Genomic DNA, 26,161 nt, shown 5'->3' on the forward strand with positions numbered 1-26,161 from the left:
ATCCATGCTGACTTCCTTGGATCACCAAATTGTCCTCCAGATGTTTTCAGATCGCTCCCTTTAATATCTGCTCCATTATCTTCCCCACAACAGAGGTCAGACTCACTGGTCTGTAGTTTCCCGGGTCATCCTTCCTCCCTTTTTTGAAGATCGGAATAACATTTGCTCTCTTCCAGTCTCTTCCGGGACATCTCCAGTCCTTAAAGAGGTTCCGAAGATGATGGACAAGGGCTGTGCAAGTTCTCTGGAAAGTTCTTTGAGTACTCTCGGGTGCATTTCATCCGGACCAGGGGATTTGAACTCATCCAGTGTAGCTAAATGCCTCTCGAGAACCTCTCTATCCATGTTAACCTGCCACCCAGACACTGTCCTTTGGCTACGGCCATCTCTAGATGTGCCTAAACACTTTGACCTGTGGGAAAAAACAGATGTAAAATAGGCACTAAGCCTTTCTGCTTTCTCTGCATCTTCCGTTAGAGTTTGTCCATCCGCACCCAACAGTGGGCCTATTGCCTCCTTTACTTTACGTTTGCTCCTCACATAACTGAAAAATCTTTTCTTGTTACAATGGGCTTCCCTGGCCAATCTTAGCTCACTCTCAGCTTTGGCCTTTCTTATGATTGATCTACAGTGCCTAGTAACCTGTAGGTACTCTTCTTTAGAGCTCTGTCCTTCCCTCCATTTCCTGAACATTTTCCTTTTCTTTCTTAGTTCCTCTTGAAGTTCTCTGTTCATCCAAATAGGCTTCTTAGAGCTCCTGCAGTGTTTTCGTCTTTCTGGGATAGTCATTGATTGAGCATGCAATAGCTTCTGTTTGAGTAGAGCCCACCCTTCACATGCTCCCTTCCCTTCCAGCATTCTCGTCCATGGTATGACACTCATCATGTCTCTGAGTTTACTAAAGTTTGCCCTACGAAAATCCAACATCCGCGTCTGGCTACAAGCTTCCTTGGCTCCCCATCTCAAAAGGAATTCTATGAGGACATGGTCACTTCCCCCTAGGGTCCCCACCTCCTTCACCTCATCCACCAACTCTTGCCTGTTGGTCAGTATTAAGTCCAGTATGGCTGTCCAGGACAACTGGGCCAAGGAAGTAACTTCAAAGGGCTATTCAATAGAGTTCATACATCCCCTACCGGAATTCTCCCTTCGCTCACCGCTGAGCAGTCATCCAGAAAAAGGTTAAGGTCACTAAAAGCCATTGCCCACCTGTTGCAAATAAGGACAATAGAAAAGGACCCAAGTCACGAGCGAGGAAAAGGCCTCTACTCTATTTTCTTCACAGTTCCAAAAAAGAACGACGGTTGGAGGGCAATACTAGACTTGAAGCAACTCAATTGAGCGGTGAAGAAAATTCCAAATGGAAGACCCTTCTCTCAATCAAGGAAGCCATCCAACAGGGAGAGTTTCTCACTTCGTTGGATCTACAAGAGGTTTATCTCCATGTGCCTATAAATCACTCACACAAGCAATTTCTCAGGTTTTGTGTAGAAGACCAACATTATCAGTTCCGCGCATTACCTTTCGGTCTGTCATCGGCTCCCCGAGTATTCTCAGAGGTCCTCATTAATCCCATAGTCCTCCTGAAGAACCTCAAGGTGCATGTGATCCCATATCTGGGTGACCTGTTGATAAGATCTCCATCACAGGAGGCGGCAATCACCAATACCAACCTGGTGGTAGAAACCCTCCAGAAGTTCGGGTTTATAGTCACAGAGGATGGAGCATTTAGGTGTGCTGATAGACGCACAAGCAGGAGCATTCTCCCTTGAGATCCAGGAGGATGTCTCGGTGGGTGTTTTCCCGTCACTTTAACAGGGCGGCAGGACTTAAATTTCACTTTCTGTCCTGCACCTTGGAAGACACCCTGCTTCAGTATTCTTCCTGCCTCTCAGGGAGTGACAGGGCTGACAAACCTCTCCGTCTAAATTTAAGTATTTTTCCTTTTTTGATAGCTGGTTAGTGGTTAGTCAGGTTTTATAGTGTACTGTTTTAAAAAAAACTGTTAGTTCTAACTGTTGATTTCCCCTCATAGGTAGTTGTTATTGCCCTCATAGTTATTCCCTTCATAGTTAGAAGTTATAGTTATTCTTCTGGGAGTTAAAATTGTTAACGTTGTTCTTGTTCTTTGCCTTCTTTTGCGCCATTCTGTTTTCGTTCATATCGGCGGCAATGGCGTCGCACAAGGCGCAATCAGAGGGTTCCTCTGATGACAGCCCCTCTTGTTCCTGATGTGACTATCATGAGTAGGGCTGGCATAGCTTGATGTAGCAAGTTGTTAGAGTTGGTCCCTGAAAAGGATAAGAGGGTGGTTGAAGGTGTCACTCGTGTTTTGAAACCATTTTCTTTTACGGCTGATGCTACCTTAGATTCGCTTGTGTTCGCAGCCAGGGCCTTAGCGTCTAATGCCGTTGTCTGCCTGGCGGCTCCTCTGGCTTAAAGCCTGGCTGGCGGATTATCAATCCAAGGCAATTGTTACTGCTTGTCCTTTTGTAGGTGATAAGTTGTATGGGGATCATCTGGAGAATATTTTAGTTGAAACTAGGGATAAGAGAAAGGCTATGTCAAGACAGGTAAGAAGGGAAGGATCTTCCTTTAGGTTACAAATTAGAGTTCAAAAAAGAACCTCCAAATTGTTTTATTTCTCCCCCCAAGTTAAAAGATCCAGCAAAAAGATTGAGAACTCAGGCAGCCTTAGATCATTTGTTGGCCATACAGGCCATAGAGCAGGTTCCCTTACAAGACCAAGGCAAGGGAATTTATTCCATCTTTTTCACCATCCCAAAGCGCAATGGGGATTGGAGAGCCATTAAAATTTTTAAACCATTATCTTCTCCTTCGTCATTTCAGAATGGAGACATTAAAGTCGATAGCAGAGGCCCTTCAACCAGGAGATTATTTAACTTCCCTGGATCTGCAGGAGGCTTACCTCCACATTCCCATTTTCCCCCCTCACAGAAGATTCCTTCATTTTTGTGTTCAGTGAGTTCATTTCCAATACAGGGCTCTACCCTTTGGTCTCTCCTCGGCTCCGAGGGGTTTACAAAGATTTTAGGCAATGCCCTTTCACAACTGAGACTGGAAGGGATTATAATTCATCCTTATTTAGATGATCTCTTGCCGAGGGCTTGCTCCAGAGAGCTAGCAGTGAGACACACAGAGCGGACCATCGAGTTACTCCAGCACTTTGGCTTCTTGGTAAATTTTGCCAAGAGTTCTTTAATCCCTTGTCAAAGGTTAGAGCATCTTGGAGTAATTCTAGACACTTAGAAATACAAACTGTTCATGACAGCTCAGAAAATAGAGAAGACAAAGAATCTGGCCCTCTCGGTCATCAAGGCGAGACATTCCAATCTCCTACATTTAGCAAGTCTCATGGGTTTGCTCATCTCAAATATAGAGGCCATACAGTGGGGCAGATTTCATGCCAGGACGCTCCAACATCTATTGCGTCCTTACCAATTCCGAATCTCAATGAAGTTAGATATACCAGTCAAGGTTCCTGTGACCACCAAGCATTCTCTGCTTTGGTGGACTGTTTCCAAAAATGTATCTCAAGGCAAAACCTTTTTTATTGGGGAGGAAAAGCAGATCTTCACAGATGCGAGTTTATTGGGATGGGGGGCAGTTCTGGAATCCCTCTCCATCCAAGACAAATGGTCAATAGAGGAGTCCAAGTGTCCCATAAATTTGTTAGAGTTACAAGCCGCTCGGTTAGCTCTCAATTTCTCCCAGAGATTCAGAATCATCACGTCTTGATCAGGACGGAGATCATTGCCACCAAGGCGTATTTCAATCACCAAGGGGGGTCCAAATCTGCCAGCCTCCAGGCAGAAGCAGACTATTTCTGTGGGCAGAGAAACACTTGAAGTCCCTGAAGAGCCAAACACATAAAGGGTACACTAAACACTCAGGCGGACTTCTTGAGCAGGCAGATGGTGGTCGAGGCAGAGTGGAGTCTCAACGAGGAGGTATTTCTTATGATAACCCAACACTTCGGTACACCAGTGCTGGACCTCTTTGCCACCAATCTTAATGCCCAGACACCACGGTTCTGCTCCTATTTCTTTCATCCAAGGGCAGAATTCATCGACACTCTGACAGCAAAATGGCCACAGGGTCTACTATATGCCTTCCCACCCTTACCAGTGTTGACAAAATTTCTCCGCAGGATAGAGTTGTCAAATGCCGAAGTCATCCTAGTGGCCCCAAACTGGCCAAGACGGCCTTGGTTCGTGAATTTGGTCAGACTGTCAATTTTACCACCCTTGACACTCCCAGTTCGCAAAGATCTCCTGAAACAGGGTCCCATAACTCATCCCAATCCAGGTTGGTGGTCTTTGACCGCCTGGAGGTTGAGAGGTCTCAGCTTAGAGAATTAGGTTATTCTGAGGACATCTCAGATACTATTTTGGCATCCCGTAGACCATCCACCAATAGAATATACTCTAGTTCCTGGAAAGCGTTTGTGTGCTGGGCAAGGAGAATAAAGGTAAATTACTCACAGTGCCCAATAGTAAGTTCTTTGGAATTTTTGCAGGAGGGAAGAAAACAAGGTCTAAGGGCCAGTACCTTGCGCAGACAGGTGGCAGCCCTGGCATCCGTTCTTCCATCAGTGAAAGGGGTTCCGCTGTCAAGGCATCCTCATATTGTGCGTTTTTTGAAGTGTGCTTCACACAAGGATCATCCTGTGGTTCATAGGTTTCCCACGTGGAAACTAAACTTGGTTTTGAATGCTCTGACAAAGGCTCCATTTGAGCCATTGGCTCAGATCGATTTAAAGTTTCTACGAATGAAAACTTTATTTTTGGTGGCCATCACGTCAGCAAAGAGGGTGTCAGAAATGGGTGCCTTATCAGTCAAAAAAGAATATTGCAAGTTCCTCAATGATAGGGTGATTTTGAAAACTGACCCTACCTTTACGCCCAAGGTTTCGATGCCTTTCCACCTGAGTCAGGAGTTAGTATTGCTAGATTTCTGTCCAAGTCCTAAGGATCCTAAAGACTGGGTTTGGCATAATGTGGATGTCAGGAGAGCTCTTAAGGCTTTTCTGATTAGATCACAAGATATTCGGGTCTCGGAGGCATTGTTCATCAACATAGCTCCGCCAAAATTGGGTCAGCATATGTCTAACGCAGCCATCAGTAGGACACTTAAGGCTTGTATTATCGAGGCTTTTTAGGGACAGCTCTTTCATGTCCCACCGAGACGTCCTCCTGGATCTCAAGGGAGAATGACCATTGGTTAACTTACCGTGAGATGGTCCTTCTCCTTGAGGCCAGGAGAACGTCTCGTCCCACCTCGAGCATCTTGAACCATGTTTCTCAATATGCTTGACAGGTTTTGTCTGTATTAATATAATTACCTTTCAATTGGATTATCGGAGAGGTTCAATAGTCAGTATTTTTTAGGGAAGTTTATCACTCTGTTGTTTTTTGCATTATTGTTGTATTTTTTTGAGTTTAAGAGGCTTGTTATCAGACTGAAGCAGGGTGTCTTCCAAGGCGCAGGACAGGAAGTGAAATTTAAAGTGGTGGGAAAACACCCACCGAGACATCCTCCTGGCCTCAAAAAGAAGGACCATCTCACGGTAAGTTAACCAATGGTCACTCTTCACTACAGAAAAGAGAATTCAGAAGATGCAGGACCTAGCAACACAGGTCATCAACGAAGACTGTTCCCTACTCATGACTCTAACGAGATTGATGGGCCTATTCATCTCTTGCCTGGATACGGTCCAATGGGCCAGGCTTCATTCAAGGGAGCTACAAGACTTCTTGTGTCCCCATCACGTGAGCATCGTGCACAAGAAGCACATCTTGCTACAGTTGCCTTCTTGGGTTCGGGACAGTCTGCATTGGTGGACGCAAACAGACAACCTTTCCAAAGGAAAGAAATTTATTCTTCTGAAGGAAGAGGAAATCTTCACGGATGCAAGCCTAACCAGATGGGGTGCCACATCCAGGACCGACCTGATTCAAGGGCGTTGGTCACCCCACGAGAGTCATCTCCCCATAAATGTTTTGGAGATGAGGGCAGTGTTCTTAACTCTCTCGAAGTTGAAGTCATCTCTGCTGAACAAGGCCATCTTAATAAGGACGGACAACAGCCACGCATGCATATATAAACCTCAAGGGGGTCTCTTGGTCCTTCCAGATGCACAAAGAGGCGCTGAAGGTTCTTCGCTTTGCGGAATGTCATCTGGTATCTCTACGGGCGGAGCACATTCAGGGAGTAGAGAACTGTCAAGCAGATTTGCTAAGCAGGTCTACTCTCTCAGAGACAGAATGGTCACTCAAGAGGTCAGTGTTCCTGAGCATCACGGAAAGATTCGGAGTATCAGTAGTGGATCTTTTCGCATCACACCTAAACTATCAGGTACCACGATTCTTCTCCTGATACCTACATCATCAAGCGGAGGCAATGGATGCCTTGGCTGGAGGGGCTTCTACGTGCATTCCCACCTGCCCCAATAATTCTATGGCTTCTATGAAAGATAAGGGCACTCAATGCTGATTTGGTATTGGTGGCCCTGGTGTGGCCAAGAAGACTGCGGTTTTCCACAATTCTGCAGATGGCGGTCACCAATCCCTTTCACCTACCTTTGGTGCCAAATCTATTGCAGCAGGGTCCAATCCGGCATCTGGATCCTGGATAGTACCACTTAGCCATTTGGAGGCTGAAAGGCAGCACTATGTGAAGAAGGGATATGACACAAAGGTGACAGATACCATGTTGGTGGCGAGGAAGGCATCCACAAACCGCATCTATGAGTATACGTGGAGGGTCTTCAGGGGCTAGTGTAGAAGAAAGTTCCCTAATATTCACCAACCATAGGTAATATTTTGGCCTTCTTACAAGATGGAGCTGACCAGGGTCTCAAGGCAGCTACGCTGAGGAGACAGGTGGCAGCAATAGCTACCATCATCCCAACAATTACAGGGAAGAAGTTATCACATCATAACCACGTAATCCAGTTTCTGAAGGGAGCCTCAGTGCTTGGGCCTCCGATACATCATAGATTCCCTACATGAAAACTCAACCTGGTGCTCAATGCGTTGACTAAACATCCCTTTGAAACCCAATAGCTGAAATAAGCTTGTCGTTTCTTAGGATGAAGGTTTTATTCTTGGTTGCAGTTACTTCGGCCAGAACAGTTGGAGAGTTGGGGGCTCTCTCATCCAATCCAAAACTGTGCACGTTCCTTAGGGATAAGGTCACACTACGACTGGACCCGGCCTTCGTGCCCAAGATCAACTCTAGCTTTCATAGGCTTTGGGAGATTCACTTACCATCCTTTTTTCCTGATCCAAAGCGTCCTCTTGAACGGATTTGGCATACTTTGGACATACAGAGGGTTCTGAAGGCATTTTTGATTAGGACAGCCGAATTTAGAAAGACAGAACTGATCTTCATATCGATCACAAATCCAAACAAGGGTAATAGGATGTCCAAATCCTCAATCAGCAAGTGTCTGAATGACTGCATTGTGAAAGCTTACAAGGCCTTGAGAGTCCAAGTTCCGGAAGGAATAGTGGTGCACTCGGTGCGCAGTGCGGCAACTACGGCAGTATCTCTTAATCATGTGCCAGTGGAAGAAATCTGCAAGGCTGCCACTTGGTCTTCGGTTTCCACTTTTACAAGACACTACAAGATAGACCGTTTTGGTTCCACTGACGCTGTCTTTGGGCAAGCGGTTCTACAGGAGTCATCTCATCGTGAGCAACTTCCCAAGATGTCTTCCGCCTCTGTGGGAGAACAACCAGTGGTCTTACCTATGAGGGGTCATTCTCCCCAGAGGTATAGGAAGACATCTCCCCCCCTAAAAGTTGCAAGTTGTTATTCTTTCTATTACTGTTGGCCTGTTAGCACCTTTTACTGTTTTTTGTTCCCTTTCCTATTTTTCACTTGAGTTTAGGGTGATGATCTGAGGGGCAAATAGTGTGATCTAGCGGTGGAAGTCTCGAACTGGAGCAAAGAGGTGTGCCCACTCAGGAAGGAGGGGGGAAAAAGTGAGCCTGCCTCCCTGAACCGGAGAACGGAACAACCCAAGATGTCTTCCTATACCTCTGGGGAGAATGACCCCTCACAGGTAAGACCACTGGTCATTCTGCAGCCAAAGATGGAGAAGTTCTATACAGTCAGTAAAAACAAGACCAGGAGCCAATTGTGGTTCAGATGGTACAGAAGAAAACAATAGAATAGGGAGGACCCATATCTCTTCAAGAAAACTGGAGATATGAAGAGAACATTTCATGAGAAGATGGATAGGATAAAGGACCAAAATGATAGGAACCTAACAAAAGCAGAAGAGATTTTAAAAAGGTGGCAAAATTATACAGAAGAACTATACAAGAGCGAGCTTAACATCCTTGATAACCACAATGGGGTAGTCACTGAACTGGAGCCAGACATCTTGGAACATGAAGTCAAATGGGCCTTAGGAAGTCTGAGCAACAATAAAGCTAGTGGAAGTGACAGCATTCCAGTTCAACTATTCAAAATCTTAAAAGACGATGCAGTAAAAGTGCTACACTCAATATGCCAGCAAATTTGGAAAACTCAACAGTGGCCACAGGATTGGAAAAGGTCAGTTTACATTCCAATCCCAAAGAAGGGCAATGCCCAAGAATGTTCAAACTACCGCACCATTGCACTCATTTCTCATGCTAGCAAAGTTATGCTCAAAATCCTACAAGCTAGGCTCCAGGAATATGTGGACTGAGAACTTCCAGAAGTACGGGCAGGATTTCGAACAGGTAGAGGAACTAGAGATCAAATTGCCAACATATGGTGGCTCATGGAGAAAGCTAGGGAGTTCCAGAAAAACATCTACTTCTGCTTCATTGACTATGCTAAAGCCTTTGATTGTGTGGAACACAAGAAATTGTGGCTAGTTCTTAAAGAGATGGAAATACCACATCATCTTATCTGTCTCTTGGGAAACCTATATGCAAGTCAGGAATCAACATGAAATCTCAGAAGGCACCTGAACCAGATGGTCTATCAGCTGTCTATTACAAAAATATGATTCATGTTGTCACCCCTGTATTACACCATTGAATTAACAACATAATGGTAAATTCAGAAAGAACACTCCCAAATTCATGGCAGCAAGCTTCAATAACTCTTATACATAAAGGTGGTACAGATCCACTTTCTCCGCAATCATATACACCAATGTATATACACCAATGTTATGTACAAGCATGGGGACTTGCATGGGCATTTTCCTGTATCCCTTCTTCCACTATTTCCTCATTTACTTTCCTAGCAGTCCCTATAGCTTCTTCCCTTTCTCTGCTTCCTTCTCTTCTTCCTACTCACAAATCAACTACCATTATCTGCTTCCTTGTCTGTAGCTTTCCTTCCCTCACGCTTGAAGCCACTCCAGGGAAACGTCTGGTCAAGTTGTGTACTGAGCCCAGTTGTGTATAGCAAGCAGTGCCAGGCTGGGGCCAGTTGTTCAGTAGACACTGTAAACACTGAGCTTCAAAGCTGGCCTCAGTTATGTGATAGCTGTCACGACCGAGGCCAGATCTCCATTACCTGATGCTAGACTTGACATTGGTGAGTCCTCCTCCATCAAGAGACATAACAGAGGAGAGGTGCATGAGTGTCCTTCAAAGTGCAAGGGGTTGGACTAGATGACCCAGGAGGTCCCTTCCAATTCTATGATTCTAGCAAGAACATTTACAGGTCTCCAGTTCCCCCATTGTTTTGATTTACAGAAACCAAGGCTAGGAAGGTTCAGCAGTGCTTTTGCAGTTGCTATATATCCTCGAAAATGCCCACTGAGAGCCCAGTGAGCATTCTTTTCTTAAATATAGAGGCATTGTTTCTATTATCTTGAGGAATTTTAATTCCTCAATCTATTTTTTCCTTATGTGTTCTTTTTTTCTTTGCAAACCTTGATCTTTCTCCACATTTGTAGAGAAATCCCCCTATCTGTCCCTCACTTTATTTTGCTGCTCCAAATCCATATTCTATGGCCTTGTTCAGAATTAGCCATATGGTCTTGTTGGGCTGAGCAGTGAGTCCCTGACTACAGCCTCAAAAGAAACCCATGTCATTAGTTATGTGGTCAAATTGTTGCATTTTATAGATATGTTGATTAATTTGGTTTGTTTAATTTTCCTGCTGTAGAAGTCTCACCACATTCACTGGTCCCTAAGTGTTAGGTACAGGATGGCAGGATTTTCTCACAGTGCTAGAAGATATCTACTGGCCATTTTACAAACTCCCTTCCCCCCAAAACACTTACCCTCCCTTAATCCAGTTTCTGCATAATAGGTGCAATGCTAAAGACACACTATGGAATAGTGGGACTTACTGCCAAGTATACATGTTCAGCATTGTACTGTATGCCTCTCAAGCACTGTGGTACTGATTACAAATCAAGCCAGATCCAGGGGAAGAGAACACAGGATTATCAACCAGTATCCAAATACTTAGTTAAATGCTCTTAACTATTCTTAAGAAGGAAGATAGTTTCCTGATTCTACCTTCCATTCCATCCCACTGACCCCCCTCAATTTTTTTGTCTGGACAGAGTCAATGGATGGTTAGGAACAACATAGCTGGTATCAACCCTGGAAAGAATGAATTAAGGGACATTATTGCCCATTGTTAAGAAAATGTGCTTATAAATTTTCCTATAGTGGTTGAATACAGGTGATATTTTAATAAGGAGAGTACAGATATGGTTTTGAATTGGACAGTAGTCTAAATACAACAACAGCAAATACAGTTTTATTCACTCCCACAGGAATGATTGGGATCTGTACAGACCATTGCTAAGTAGGAAACCACCACAGGAATGCTTCCAAGTTTCTTGCAGACTCCTTGAGTTTATGCTGATAGGAGGACGGATGTGAAAAATGCAGTGGGAGTAAGTTTATTGAAGGCCGAGGGGACAAATGCAGGATAAATTTAATTTATTCATAAAGTTTCCCATTTTTTCCAGTATTATATCCTTAGCTACAATTAAGGAATCACTGCAATAGCTGACATGATACTGTGTCCATGATTCTTGAAAACATTAACAAAGTCTTTTGAAGGGGCATCATCAGTTTATTTGCACTGGAGAGTCTAAAATAAAACTAAAATAGCTTTTGGTCTAAAGATGTTTATAATGTACGTACAGTGCCTTCCTGAACATATACCTTTGTAAGAAATTCTTATTATGCCTTACAACAAATGTGTCCATTGCATGTGAGAATGTCAAATGTGTTTTCACAACAGGAGATGCATAAGCAAGATATCTGAACAATGTTACAAGTTGCCAAATGATTCTTACATTCTCATATAAATCTATGGTAATTAAAAATGTTCTATTAAGCCAACCATTATGATTTTATTGCAGGGAACATAAGATGAATTATTCAGCACCATTTTAGATGAAATTCAATGAGCCATTGATACCTCTGCACCACTGTTCTCAGGAGGAGTTCTGTGGTTATGGCATCATTGTTCCCAATCAGGAGCAGTAACCTTTACTCAGGGCTCAGTACAGATTACAGAGCTATAGTCTGAGTGATTTATAATAGTGCCAGCATTGAAGCACCAGTCATTTCAGAATGAATCTAAGACTATTAAATGGATGGTTTGTTTTGCACCATTTCCCCCCATATGATCTTCTGTCTGTCAGCCTTATCCTCCCAAATCATTTTGCTCACCCAGATGGGAGAGGCACCATCAGAGAGCTAGGAGGAAGTACAGATTAGTTATTTGCATTTGGGCTTCATCTGTAAAAAAAACAAAAAAAAAACAATTTTGTTTCCTGCACCTGTAAGAGTTGGAGGCAGAGAAAATCACAGCCAGGGAGATACCATCTCCTGTCTTATCACACTTACTGGTACAAAATAAACAACATTCTTATCCCCATGTAACTATATACAAGGATTTGCCCCTCCCTAAATTACTTCTGTACAATTTCCTACTGTTAATGGTCTGATCCAGCAATTATGACTTCACTGCAACTCATTTGATCAGATGCATGATGTAAGAGTAAACTCTGGCTCACAAAAAAACTATTATGGAATAAATTTGGTTGGTCATTAAGGTTCCACTGGACTCCCATTTTGTTTCTGCAAATTAGCATAGCTATCTAACTAGAATTAATCCTGACATCCACTTTGTACAATTATGTTATTCTAGATTTAGACTGAATGATTATAGTGGGGTAACCTCTTTTTAGGTATTGGTCAATCTAGCCCAGGATTGTCCATTCTAATTGGCAGCAGCTCTCTGTGGTAGCTCTAATATCCAAGATTCTTTAGCAGAATGTGCCTAGAATTAACCTGGAACTTCCTCCATACACAGCACACTCTCTTTTCCTGGACTGTGGTCATTTTCAAGGGTTTCCTTTGCCTTGAGTCTAAAGTAGTGGAAGCAGCAGACCACAGGCAAGCTAACCTCCAGCCCTTATCAGTTCAGCCATCTTTTAAAGCGAACTCTTCTGCTGATCTCCCAGGTTTGCATTGGTCAATGTTGTCCAGGATTAGACAATCTGACTGGTAGCAGTTCTCTAAGACTTTAGAGCAACTGTCATACTTGAGATATTTCACACAAGGGATTCTTTAGACCCAGATTCAGCATCTGGGCCACTTAATTATGTTAACTATGATCTATCTATGATATTTGCTCAGAATATTATGAAACTTCTGCATTTACATCATAACACTCCAAAACACTCAGTTTTCCAATGGGGAATAGTGCTGATATTATTTCCATTGTCCTGAACAAGATATCTCATCAAGAAAATAGTGTTGGCCATAAAGCCCCTAGAAAATACAGTGTGCGGTATGTGTGCATATTCAGAAACAGAATTCTTTTATGCATGTGGTTGATAATAGTAGGCTCCAGAAAAATATGAACAATTTCACTGGGAGATCAGCTTCCTGAGAAGGGGAACGTTCTTTCTTTCCTGCCAAACCTCTGTTTAATTCTCTTAAGTCTGTGGGAGCCAGATCTACTGAATGTTTTCATGCTAATTTATATGGATTTTTAACTAAAGAGTCATGGAAATCCATACCTCATATACATTTTCTTTCCATCCAGTAGAATTACTTTGGCTATCGTGTACTTCGGTGAAAACCACCTCTGTAAGCAGAGTGTGACTGAGCAAAGGCTAGCAAAATGGAAAATTTTCATTTCCAAAAATATAATAAAAGTTTAGAAGTAGTAAAGGAAGTGAATGTTCCTTGAACTATGGTACACTCATCTGTATTTCCCCATTATACTATTTGCACAAATTAAATTGGCCATAGCATTTAGAGCCAAGATAAAGATTTTTTTGCTGCTGCTGATTTCAACTTTCACAGAAAAATAAATATTGACACATTTTAATATGTCTCTGATTAAAGCATGATGCTGAGGAATGTCCTGCTCTCCTTCCCATTACTTTAGCCAAGCAGCAACTTTGCAACATCACACAAGACACTTTTACGCCAAGAATCTCTGGACGAGGTCCTTGCTCTGTCTCTTGTGAACAGCAGTATTCTTTTATTCTGCTGTGAATACCCGAATTGGGAATCTGTTGTCCTGGTTTGACATCCCAAGTACTTGTTGCAAATTATGCTGTGCACACAAATATGCGACAGCATGCACATATTTCTCACCTACATGACGTTTATCTGTCTGTAGGAAAGAGGTCATATCATTGCTCATCACTTAGGATCTAATCTTAATAGAACTTTGCTAGACTTCAGGACAGACCAGGATATTGTTTATTTATTTATATTTTATCTCTTCTCCAAAGGAAAAAGTCAAGGCACCTAACAACAAAATATGAAATATAATAAAGGAGTTTGCTGTCTTACCTTTCTCTTCTGCTAGGTGGGTTGAGTGGAAGTTGAGTCAGGTGAGCAGATGGAAAGGGACTGGCTGCCTCTCCTCTTTTCCTTCCATTTATATTTTCATCGTGCTGTTTGCTTATCAGAGAGCTTTGGGATTGGTGGTTGAAATAGTTCCAGTTTTACATGTCGCTTTTTTGGTGATTTTGTTTCCATTAGGACTGCCCCGCATGAAGAAATTAACCTTTTGAACCCTGCTCCACAGAATTAAATAAACTAAAATTTAGAAGGTGCTTTTGCCTGTGGTTGCCCAAAGCAGGCAGAGTGATGGGAAGAGGGAAGACAGAATCATATTAATCTGACAAACTGGACTTGACTTTGCAGAAGCTGATACTAGCATTTTTGTAAAGTTAGTTTCAAGCACTTCAAGATTCCCACAGAAGAGGATCTAAGGATGACCACCAATGAAGAGATAGATCCCTTATAAGACATATGAGCATAGCAATTAGGGGAGATGTTCAGACACTGCTTGGGAACTGAGTTGTGAAAGAGATGGTAAATGGACATTGAGCCTCTTGATCCAGGCAGCAAATGTACATCAGGAGATTGTTTCAACAACAGAATGATCTCTCTCACTTGCTTACTCTCATGAAATACAATACATTCAGAACAAAGTAATAAGAAAATCTAAGACATATTATGAATCTTCAAGCTTGTTTTGTAATGGATTTGGTAAAGGGGCCCTAAATTAGATCTAAAAGAATAAAATGAAAGAGAAGCCTTGATTTTCATTTAAAGTCTCCTATATGTACAATAGTTCATGAGGAAATCAATAAAATGGTTTTCAGAAGGCAATGTTTTTCTCCTCCTCCACATCTTGAAGTTCACTTTGCAAACACTGTGTTGATAGGTCAGACAAGGAGACAATCTAAAGGGCACCTAAATCAGCTATTCTTGTTTCTCCAAATGGCTCACCAGTCTGAAATCAATCTGGCAGGTGCTGTGATCCATGTGTAGGTGGACTCCAGAATGTCCTTCCTGATTTGATCTCATTTTGACAGCACTTTTTTAAAAAATGTTTACTTCAAGCAGCTGTTAACCTAGTGAGAATGCTAACATTAAAAATTATATGAACTAGACTTGTTCCCTAAAGTACTGACATTGATTCATTTTCTTATTAAAATATGTATTTTTCATACAAACAGAATTAATGGAACACAAATCCTGCTCATTCATGTAAAAGGGGAGGTTGCTAATGTGTGAAAGCGAAGATGAAAATTCTGTTCTATTATTCAAATGACATCTCCAGAAAGCTTTATCTAGAACACCTGCAATGAGGTGAGATGACCTTTGGGACACTGTGATCAGGATACCCTGCACTAAGTCTCATGTTTACCAAAGTCCTCAGGTATCTTGTAAGATGCTTGGTCCTATACTGAACACCATATGATTAAAGAAATACTATTCCACAACTTCATCACCATTCACTTTTTCCAAAGTGATTGGCTTGGAACTGTTGTATCATACAACCTTTCTGAATATACAGCCCAAGTTTCTGAAAATAAATTCTTCTATTGACACTCTTGAACAATCTTCTAGGTAACCATTGACTTTCCCCTGGACTCCAAAAGCCTGCATTGTCCTAATTCTTTGTTTGTACTGAAATCCCAAAACTCTAAGCATTCTGGAGTCATATTCTATCTGCAACTTCACATGGATTGCACAACATTTCAAGCTTTACAGTTACAATACATTGTTGGAGAACTTGTTGTTGTTATTAGGTGCAAAGTCATGTCCGACCCCTCGCGACCCCATGGACAATGATCCTCCAGGCCTTCCTGTCTTCTACCATTCTCCGGAGTCCATTTAAATTTGCACCAACTGCTTCAGGAACTCCATCCAGCCACCTCATTCTCTGTCATCCCCTTCTTCTTTTGCCCTCAATCGCTCCCAGCATTAGGCTCTTCTCCAGGGAGTCCTTTCTTCTCATGACTGGAGAACTACAGAGTGATTTTGGAAAGGCCAAAGGAAACATGCTGCATTTAGCTTCTATAATTCAGTTGTGCTTGAGAAAGCTATGGCAGATATCAGGAATATGACGGGTGAAAAAGAGTGGATAACATGGACTTTTGGTATTGCATGCCTGGTATCTTTTAAAAAATAAGCCATTTACCTTTGTTGATCTGCTAAAATAGCCTTAAAGATTCCCTATTCTAGAAATTCCATGAAATGCTGTTTCTTAAGAATTCAGCAGTTATTTTGTAGTGGACTGGAAAAGGATGAATATACCAGAATAGGGAATGTTGGAACAGTATTATAGGATATGTTCCCTGTGCTGACAAAGCATTGGTTTACTATTTGTTTGCACTTCAATAATACTGCTAATCATATATTTCCAGGACAACTAGGACTAACTGCAAAATTCTAGAAAGTTTGCTCATGGAACTGGGCTTCCAGGATCCTAAATGAATTCTGGAATGTATTCTAGACATTCAAGCTTGAATTCTTCTCAACAATTTTCAGGGTGAACCCCGTGGTCTGCCCAGACTCATTCTTTCTTGCTCCCAAGGTTGGTGATGGTTGGCCATGCTGTGGATAGTTTTGGCAGCTTTCAAGCCCAGCCTGAGGGAGAAAGCCCAATGTATTATGGATCTCTCCCATTATTTCTGAACATGACTCCCCACCCCTTGCCTTCTTCTGCTTGAGATGATTTGGTGGGCATAACATCAATAACTTGACTTCTCTTTTTATTCATTGGCCTTGATCTTAATTGTATTTGGATCCTGTAAGAACTGCTGTTCTGTTATAATCCATTCAAAAGTTTATCATTCCAGTACCAGTCATGAAGAAGAGTTTCCACTGGGAAACTCTAATTTAGCTGTCTCTTGCATGATAACCAATCACAACTGTAATGTGATATCTATATGTACAAATTATGCGCATATCCGTTATACACACACACCCCTTTACAATCTGAGTCAGATTTCTAGTCATAATCTAAAGGATATGGTTTGTATAATTAGGTTTGAAGGAGAAGTTTAAATGTGACTTAAGTAATGACTATGTATATATTCAGCCTATGTTCCCTTGTAAAGTATTTATTAGTATTTCTCATAACAGCCATAGCACCTTGATTGCAATATTATTTAAATATATGAGTATATTTATTCAGCTTATATATAATTCCATTTTCAAACTATCTCATCAGTGTCATCTGCATCTAAATCATGCCTTTCCATTTTTTCCCATCTTTGGCAGCATATTTTTGCTTCCGTTCAAATAAACTTCCCAAATTAGGAAAAGAAAATTTCAGGAGGTGGAAGAGACAACTACAATTTCATACTCATGGTTGGTTTCAAACTAGCTGGTGTGTCCTTCACATTGTGGAAAGAGAATATGTCAGCTTTCAACTTAATGACCCAGTCATTCCAAGAGTCATCACTACAGTTCAGCAAGACAAAGTAGTGATGCAAATATTAAATATGCATATATATGATCATTGTTCATGCAATCAGGATGCAAAGGTTGCAATCCTAGTTTATTTTTTTAAGATAATTAAGATAAGATAATTTAATAGTGGTTTAGCCATGTAACCCTGACTGGCACTGGTTACCATATTAGCTGCTGAAATTAGAATTTCATATATGAGCAATAAAAACATTGCTTATCTTTTCTAGGATGAACGGGATACTGAGGGGATTTCCTCACCTGTTAAAAATAGTGAAATGTTTACCTTTCATTGTCATTATATTCTGGCCTCTCCATATGACATGGCCAATGTGCAGCATCTGGACAGTAAACAGCCGGCTACATCCTCCATCTTAAAGTGCTAGTTGGTGAATCCCCCAAAAAATGGATTCACCAACCTATGTCAGCACAACCTAATGGAGAGCAACCAGCAGGCAACCAGTGGAGGGAAGTTATGGAGGCTAAAACATGCAAAAGGCACCTGCCTCATCCTTCCCTCGTTCCTGCTGCCCTCTCCCAGGGACAGGAACATCTTTTTTAAAATATCTGAAATCCTGGAGCAACGAATAGGTGGACAAGCATGCAGGCAATGCCAGAAAGAATTTTTTCCAAATGTTGTAGCACAAAGCATGCCCCTCTAAAGCCCCCCCCCCCCCAAATCGGGAACAAGATTAATTTTTTGAATTAACAAGACTTGTGATTCAAGAAGGGGCAGCATTCAAAAAGTGCTATGCATCTATGATTATGCATTTAAAGTATGCATTTTAAAAAGTATGCATTTTAAAAGTATGCATTTTTTTAAAAAGCGGGCCTTGCAGGTCTTTTAAAGCTTGAAGAAAGGGAATTGGCTGCCAGGCTTGATTGACAGGCAGAAGAGGCGTTGCTCTCTTCTGCCATTTCAAGCAGGCGGTACCATTACAGCTGGTACAAAATGCGGTTACAAGGGTCCTCACTGGGACATCTTCGAGGGCCCATATTCAGCCAGAACTTTGTCATCTTCATTGGTTACCAGTCTGTTTCTGGATCAAGTTCATGGTATTGGTTCTAACCTTTAAGGCTATATGCGCCTTAGGCCCTGCTTATCTGTGGAACCGCCTAACTCCTTATGCCCCCTGTAGGTCACTTTTCTCTGCAGGTATGAATTTGCTGGCTGTCCTGGGTCCCCAGGACATTCACATGACCTCAACCAGGGCCAGGGCTTTTTTTGGCCCTGGCCCCAACCTGGTGGAATGAGCGCCCTGAAGATCTATGGGGCCTGCAGGAGATTTCAGCATTCCACAGAGCCTGCAAGACAGAGCTCTTCTGCCAGTCATAGGGTTGAGGCCATGGTAGAGTCCTGGAGTTACCATCAGCGGATCCCTTAACATCAGTTAGATCAAGACCCTCCCTTCCAATGAAAGAGAATTCTTGGCCCCAGTTGGGACAGTGGAAGAGGTTGGGGGGGGGGGGTATTAGAACTCTGTATTGCCATCTTTTAATGTTAATGTAATTTTAAAATATATTTTAAAGAGTTTTTAGGGGATTGGACTGGTTTTTATTGTTTTATTGTAAACTGCTGTGAGTCCAAATGGAGTGCGGCAGTATATAAATACGAAAATAAATAAATAAAATAAAAATAAATGTGGAGGGTGAAAAGCGTGCAAGGGCAGCAGAGAAGAGTGAGACAGGAAAAAGGTGAAGTTGGGCCTGGAGGTGTGGTTATATTTAGCGTTACGCCATTTTGTTGGCGTAATGCTATTTTTACAGATGTGCGGAAATGCCCCGACTTTGCCAGGTATGCTTCATACTGTTTGCCTTGGTTTATGAATTTAGTCTTAAAGATTTTACTATACTGACTATTGTTAATTGTTGTTTTAACAGGAGCGGCCTCAAAGAGTTCTAAATGGAAAGATGGCCCACACAAATCCTTAATAAGTAAGTAGGTAATGAGTAACTAAATATTTGTGTTCATTTTACCCTTTGATTGGTGATCATTTTAAATAACTTGGGCCCGGTAATTGTAGTCCATGGACATCTGGAGAGCCACAGTTTGGCCATCCCAGTACTAGACTCTGATATCAAACCTTTAAATAGGGATGCAAGGCAAAAGGCGTTCCCCAAATTCTGTGTGTCCACTCAGCCCTTCTAAAATGAGATGTTGAAAGATGCCAAACAACTGATAACAACTGCATCAGTAAGCCCTTTCTGCCAAAGCACTCTACAAAGGTGGGGGAGGGGTTAATGGTTTTTGTCATGCTTGTTATAAAATGTTAAGCAAATACAGACAAAAGGGACAGTTTGTAGTGTCTACACAAAAAGAGAAAAAAAACCTATCCCAAGGCTACTAACAATATTAACACAATTAATAAAGGATAAAGAAAAGTAAAACGTTTCTTCTTGTTATGTTGGTTAGAACGGGTTCCAGAAATCTCCCATTTTCAAAGGGAATTTTCCTCAGTGGTTGTTCCTCTCACTTGTGAGAAAATTGGTACAATACCTCTCAATCTCAAAATGTTCATAGTATATCCCAGCCTTTGGCTCTGTACTGTAGGGATGCTAGTAAATAAATAAAATAAAGAAGTCCAGTCTCCCAATCTAGCCCTGAAATATCCTCCATAGAATCATAGAATCATAGAGTTGGAAGGGGCCATACAGGCCATCTAGTCCAACCCCCTGCTCAACGCAGGATTAGCCCTAAGCATCCTAAAGCATCCAAGAAAAGTGTGTATCCAACCTTTGCTTGAAGACTTCCAGTGAAGGGGAGCTCACCACCTCCTTAGGCAGCCTATTCCACTGCTGAACTACTCTAACTGTGAAAAACTTTTTCCTGATATCTAGCCTATATCGTTGTACTTGAAGTTTAAACCCATTACTGCGTGTCCTCTCCTCTGCAGCCAGCAGAAACAGCGTCCTGCCCTCCTCCAAGTGACAACCTTTCAAATACTTAAAGAGGGCTATCATGTCCCCTCTCAACCTCTTTTTCTCCAGGCTGAACATTCCCAAGTCCCTCAACGTATCTTCATAGGGCTTGGTCCCTTGGCCCCAGATCATCTTCGTCGCTCACCTCTGTACCCTTTCAATTTTATCGACGTCCTTCTTGAAGTGAGGCCTCCAGAACTGCACACAGTACTCCAAGTGTGGTCTGACCAGTGTCGTATACAATGGGACTTTGACATCTTGTGATTTTGATGTGATGCCCCTGTTGATACAGCCCAAAATGGCATTTGCCTTTTTTACCGCTGCATCACACTGCCTGCTCATGTTTAGTTTACAGTCCACAAGTACCCCAAGGTCTTGTTCACACACAGTGCTACCTAGAAGCGTATCCCCCATCCAGTAGCCATGCTTTTCATTTTTCTGACCCAGATGCAGAACTTTACACTTATCTTTATTAAATTGCATCTTGTTCTCATTTGCCCATTTTTCCATTGTGTTCAGATCTCGTTGAACTCTGTCTCTATCTTCCGGAGTATTTGCCAGTCCTCCTAATTTGGTGTCATCTGCAAACTGGTGTCATCCACCCCCTCATCTAGATCATTAATAAATATGTTAAAAAGTACCGGGGCGAGCACCGAGCCCTGAGGTACCCCGTTACTCACCTCTCTCCAGTCTGATGAAACACCATTGACAACAACTCTTTGAGTGCGGTTCTCTAACCAATTCCCTATCCACCTAACTATCTGAAAATCCAGATTGCAGTCCTTCGACTTATCCATCAGAACATCATGGGGAACCTTGTCAAAAGCTTTACTAAAATCCAAGTAAATGACATCAACCGAATTTCCCCAATCCAGCAAACCTGTTACTTGGTCAAAAAAGGAAACTAGGTTGGTCTGGCAGGACCTGTTGGAGACAAATCCATGCTGACTTCCTTGGATCACCAAATTGTCCTCCAGATGTTTGCAGATCGCTCCCTTTAATATCTGCTCCATTATCTTCCCCACAACAGAGGTCAGACTCACTGGTCTGTAGTTTCCTGGGTCATCCTTCCTCCCTTTTTTGAAGATCGGAATAACGTTTGCTCTTTTCCAGTCCTCCGGGACATCTCCAGTCCTTAAAGAGGTTCCGAAGATGATGGACATGGGCTGTGCAAGTTCTCTGGAAAGTTCTTTGAGTACTCTCGGGTGCATTTCATCCGGACCAGGGGATTTGAACTCATCCAGTACAGCTAAATGCCTCTCTACAACCTCTCTATCCATGTTAACCTGCCACCCAGACACTATCCTTTGGCTACGGCCATCTCTAGATGTGCCTAAACACTTTGACCTGTGGGAAAAAACAGATGTAAAATAGGCACTAAGCCTTTCTGCTTTCTCTGCATCTTTCGTTAGAGTTTGTCCATCCGCACCCAAGAGTGGGCCTATTGCCTCCTTTACTTTACTTTTGCTCCTCACATAACTGAAAAATCTTTTCTTGTTACAATGGGCTTCCCTGGCCAATCTTAGCTCACTCTCAGCTTTGGCCTTTCTGATGATTGATCTACAGTGCCTAGTAACCTGTAGGTACTCTTCTTTAGAGCTCTGTCCTTCCCTCCATTTCCTGAACATTTTCCTTTTCTTTCTTAGTTCCTCTTGAAGTTCTCTGTTCATCCAAATAGGCTTCTTAGAGCTCCTGCAGTGTTTTTGTCTTTCTGGGATAGTCATTGATTGAGCATGCAATAGCTCTTGTTTGAGTAGCGCCCACCCTTCACATGCTCCCTTCCCTTCCAGCATTCTCGTCCATGGTATGACACTCATCATGTCTCTGAGTTTATTAAAGTTTGCCCTACGAAAATCCAACATCCGCGTCTGGCTACAAGCTTCCTTGGCTCCCCATTTCAAAAGGAATTCTATGAGGACATGGTCACTTCCCCCTAGGGTTCCCACCTCCTTCACCTCATCCACCAACTCTTGGCTGTTGGTCAGTATTGAGTCCAGTATGGCTGAACCTCTTGTGGGTTCATCTACCATTTGATAAATGAAATTGTCAGCCAGGCAGGTCAGAAAGTTACATGACTGAGGACGCTTCGCAGAGTTTGTTTCCCAGCACACATCTGGGAAATTGAAGTCAGCCATGATGACAAGGTCCTGCCGCTTGGATATTTTCTCAAGCTGCTCACAAAGTGCAGCATCCAAATCCTCTTGTTGGTCAGGCGGTCGGTAGCAGACACCAACCACCACACTGTTTGTTTTCCCCTCGCTTATTTTCACCCAGATGCTTTCCACTGTAGATATGCTCTCCTTCACTAGAATTTCCTGACAGGTAAGCCCTTTCCTCACATACAGTGCCACTCCTCCACCTCTTCGATCTATTCTGTTTTTTCTGAACAGTTCATATCCATCCACCATTACATTCCAGTCATGAGAATCATTCCACCAAGTTTCTGTGATGCCTACTAGATCATACCTTTCCATCAGCATGAGAAGTTCCAGCTCTTCCTTTTTATTGCCCATGCTTCGGGCGTTAGTATAAAGACATCTGAATCCTTTTACTTTTGGTTCCCTATGAGCTGGCCTTGCCGGTTGGGCTGCCTCCGATCGTTTTCCTTCCATACACTCCCTATGTTGATCATCTCCTTCCCCTAGTGGCTTTAGTTTAAAGCTCTCCTGATGAATCTCCCCAGGTTCCTGCCAAACACATTCTTCCCCAGTTTCGATAAGTGCAGTCCATCAGGTGCTAGTAAGCCTTCCTCAAGAAAGCCTATCCCATGGTCCCAGAAACCAAATCTCTCCTGCCGGCACCAACTACGCAGCCAGTGATTCACCTCCACTATCTTCCTCTCCCGACGCATTCCTCTTCCCTTGACAGGCAAGATTGAAGAGAATAGCCCCCATTTGCTTGAGCTTCCTCCCCAGATCTTGATAGTCTTTTTTAATAGGAGCGATGGTATTCAGGGACATGTCATTCGTTCCCACATGGACCATCGCAAATGGGTAGCGATCCGTAGATTTGAGGAGTTTGGGCAGCCTTTCTGAAACATCTTTAATTTTCGCCCCTGGCAAGCAACACACCTCTCGAGTTAGGGGGTCGGGCCCAGCCACATGGCGATCCATTCCTCTTAGCAGGGAGTCTCCAATTACCAGTACTCTCCTTTTTTTTTTCTTCTCAACTCCATTTCCTTCTGTCCCCGTGGCCTCTTCCCTTTGTCTTAGAGTTTGTTTTCAGACCTCTTCCCTTGTTGACCCTTGCACCTCCTCTGCAAGGGCCTGAAATCTATTCTGGAGCTCCAAAGGCCCCGAGAACTGTCTCGCCCTTCGCTGTTTAGTCTTTTTCCGAACTGCCTGCAGAGGCTCCCTATTGTGGTCAATCTCCTTATCCTCTTCAGGACTGGTTGTATTCTCTTTATTCCAAGTTGCAGAGCTCTGGACTATGAACTCCTCCCCTTTCTTACTTACCATACTGGTGCAGTGTGTCGTTCCCCCCTGTAAAATGAGGAGAATGCTGAGAAGCATAGTGAAAAACCGAAAAAAACTTTTCACCAGTTCAGGATAAAATGCATGGGGGGGGGGGGGCAGAAACTGCAACTTGGAGCAAACAATCGTAACAATATGCCTGGTCAACTCCTTGATATGACTTAAGGTGCCCCAAGCCAGGAGCTGACATGATGGGGGAAGCATACCTGCACAATGCAAATCACTCTACCAAAGCACCTTGGCATGGCAAACCTACCTGAAAGTGGCAGAAACAAACGAAGAGCTCTGCAGCTGAGGTGAACCTACTGCTGGGGCAGCCCAGCTCAATAGGCAGGAAGAAGGTTCAATCTGCCACTGAGACTAGAAATGTACTACAGGTTGCCCTCCCACCTACTTGCAGTACAGAAAATAAAGCTCAGAGTTTTTCTTTATCCTTGCTCTTTTTAAGTGACCAGCCTTTAGAAGTAGGTTTACCAACCCTTGGGCAACCCAATTAAGGGAACCTGGCCAACCTCTTTAGACGCAGCCATAAAGTAATCTACAATGACAAGCTAAAGCTTCAGAAGTAGAGCTACTCCTGTTAGGGTTCTTAAGTCTTCCCTTGATTGTTCAAAAATGATATCTAATGGGTAGCATTACCAAACTCCGGGTGGTCCTGGAAATCTCCTGGAATTACAGTTGGCTTCCACACTATAGAGATCAGTTCTGCCGAAGAAAATGGCTTCTTTGAGGGTGAATCCCATGGCATTGTAACTTGCTGAGGTCCACTCCTTTTCCTCCCCTGCTTAACCCTTACTCACCGTGAGCTTCACACCCCAAATCTTCAGGCATTTCCCAACTTGGAACTGGCAACCCTACTAATGACTCCTGTCTGGGAACTAAGTTGCAGCATTCCCAAATATCTATAAAGGAGTGGGAAATCTGTCCTTAAGTTTTCAGCTGATGAGAACAGAAAGCTCTGCATATGTTTGTGAATACGTTCAATTTAAATGCAAAAAATCTGGTTTTGTGTGTGCCTTAATTAAAACTGTGTGTGTGTGCATGTGTGTGTGGCAGGAGGAGACTTAACATTTTCAGAAAATATATCTTTCAGCTTGTTCAGAATATGAACAAGGCACTGTAGATGCAGCTGATGTTTTCTGGGAAAGCAGAGACCTGATGAAAGCAAAAATGTGAAACAGCACAGTTTAGCCCTGTGGTTGTGAGGAAAAGCTAAGCATTCAGACTGGAGCTCTTCCAGCTAACATAAGACAGGGAGGTGCTGGTAGGATTCCTTTCAGATAGCCACTTTAGCTTGGACCAAAAGGGCCCTTGCAGGTACAGCTCTGGGTGTACGCAGAAAGCAAGCAAGGTCAAAAGGCAGGCTGTTTGATGTTTGTGGGAAGTGGATGGGAGGCGGGCAGGCAGAGTGGCAGGCAGGAGCTTACTGGGATGCTCTTTTGTTGTGGCAACTTTGGCTGCTAAAAAAAGAAAACAGCTTCAGAGCACTCTTCTGTACTGTGGAAGCACTGACAAGCTGAAATACGCAGAAGTCAGGATGAGCAAATTTTAAAATGAAATCATGTGGAAAATATATCTGCATTCTTTCAGATTAAGAAATCTCCTGTGGTGTCAAACCCCAGCTGAATTTTCTCCACCTCCGTTCTCTGATTAAGCTGAAGCAGCAATCCCAAACACGGGAAACTCTGTTCCTTGGGTTCGCTTCACTCTTCTCAGCAATGTTTTATCTGTGTCTCTGTCTTGCTTTCCTTGGATGTGGACTGCCATCACTGTTCACTAGCCCAGTTTCTCCATCACTGCCTAGTCTTTCAATTTTGCTAGATGTTTACAGAGCAAGTGACATCCAATGGGGAAACAATAAGTAGCCTTGCCCTGCTCCTCCCCCCCCCCCCGATGCCACAGCCCTATCCAGAACTGAGACAAATATCCTTATAGGAGAGATAGCCCTGATATGTACTCCAGCCATGTGCCATTCAATTGTTTATTCTTCCATGTTCCTTCAGCTTGATCTAGAATTCAAATTTATTCTTATTATTTTGAATTTTAAGCCTTCAATTAAAATTTAAACCTTAATTTCCCTGACCTGGATGGCCTAGGCTAGCCTGATCTCATCAAATCTCAGAAACTAAGCAGGGTTGGCCTTTATTAGTACTTAGATAGGAGACCACCAAGGAAGTCGAGGGTCCCTGTGCAGAGGCAGCCAATGGCAAACTCCCTCCAAAAGTCTTTTGCCTTGAAAACTCCCTGGGATCACCACAAATCAGCTGTGACTTGTCAGCACTTTCCACTGCCAATGACTAAGCTGGCCTCTTCCACCACAAACCTTCATTGCTTAATAGCTGCACTTATTGTATACTTTTGCAATCTCCTCCTAAATATCATTTTAATTGTCTAAATCTAGCCTTTTGTGTTTAATCTTCTGGCTTCATGCTGAATTAGTTTATAATTGTTCATTTTAAACATGCATCGTTGAATAAATATCCATATTTTGGCCTTTATACTGAACCCAGTGTCCATGCTTCTACA

General features: G+C 42.8%; 1 long non-coding RNA gene across 1 annotated transcript in view; it reads left to right on the top strand.

Moving 5' to 3' along the window:
- LOC143840466 (uncharacterized) overlaps nucleotides 1-26,161 on the top strand; it is a 67,895-nt gene that overhangs the window by 14,673 nt on the left and 27,061 nt on the right. The window contains exon 2 of the long non-coding RNA XR_013232200.1: nucleotides 19,125-19,178. This is a non-coding gene — a long non-coding RNA (uncharacterized LOC143840466). The remainder of the gene's footprint in view (nucleotides 1-19,124; nucleotides 19,179-26,161) is intronic.

The sequence above is a fragment of the Paroedura picta genome, chromosome 1 (genome assembly GCF_049243985.1).
Source record: "Paroedura picta isolate Pp20150507F chromosome 1, Ppicta_v3.0, whole genome shotgun sequence".
Classification (NCBI taxonomy): domain Eukaryota; kingdom Metazoa; phylum Chordata; class Lepidosauria; order Squamata; family Gekkonidae; genus Paroedura; species Paroedura picta.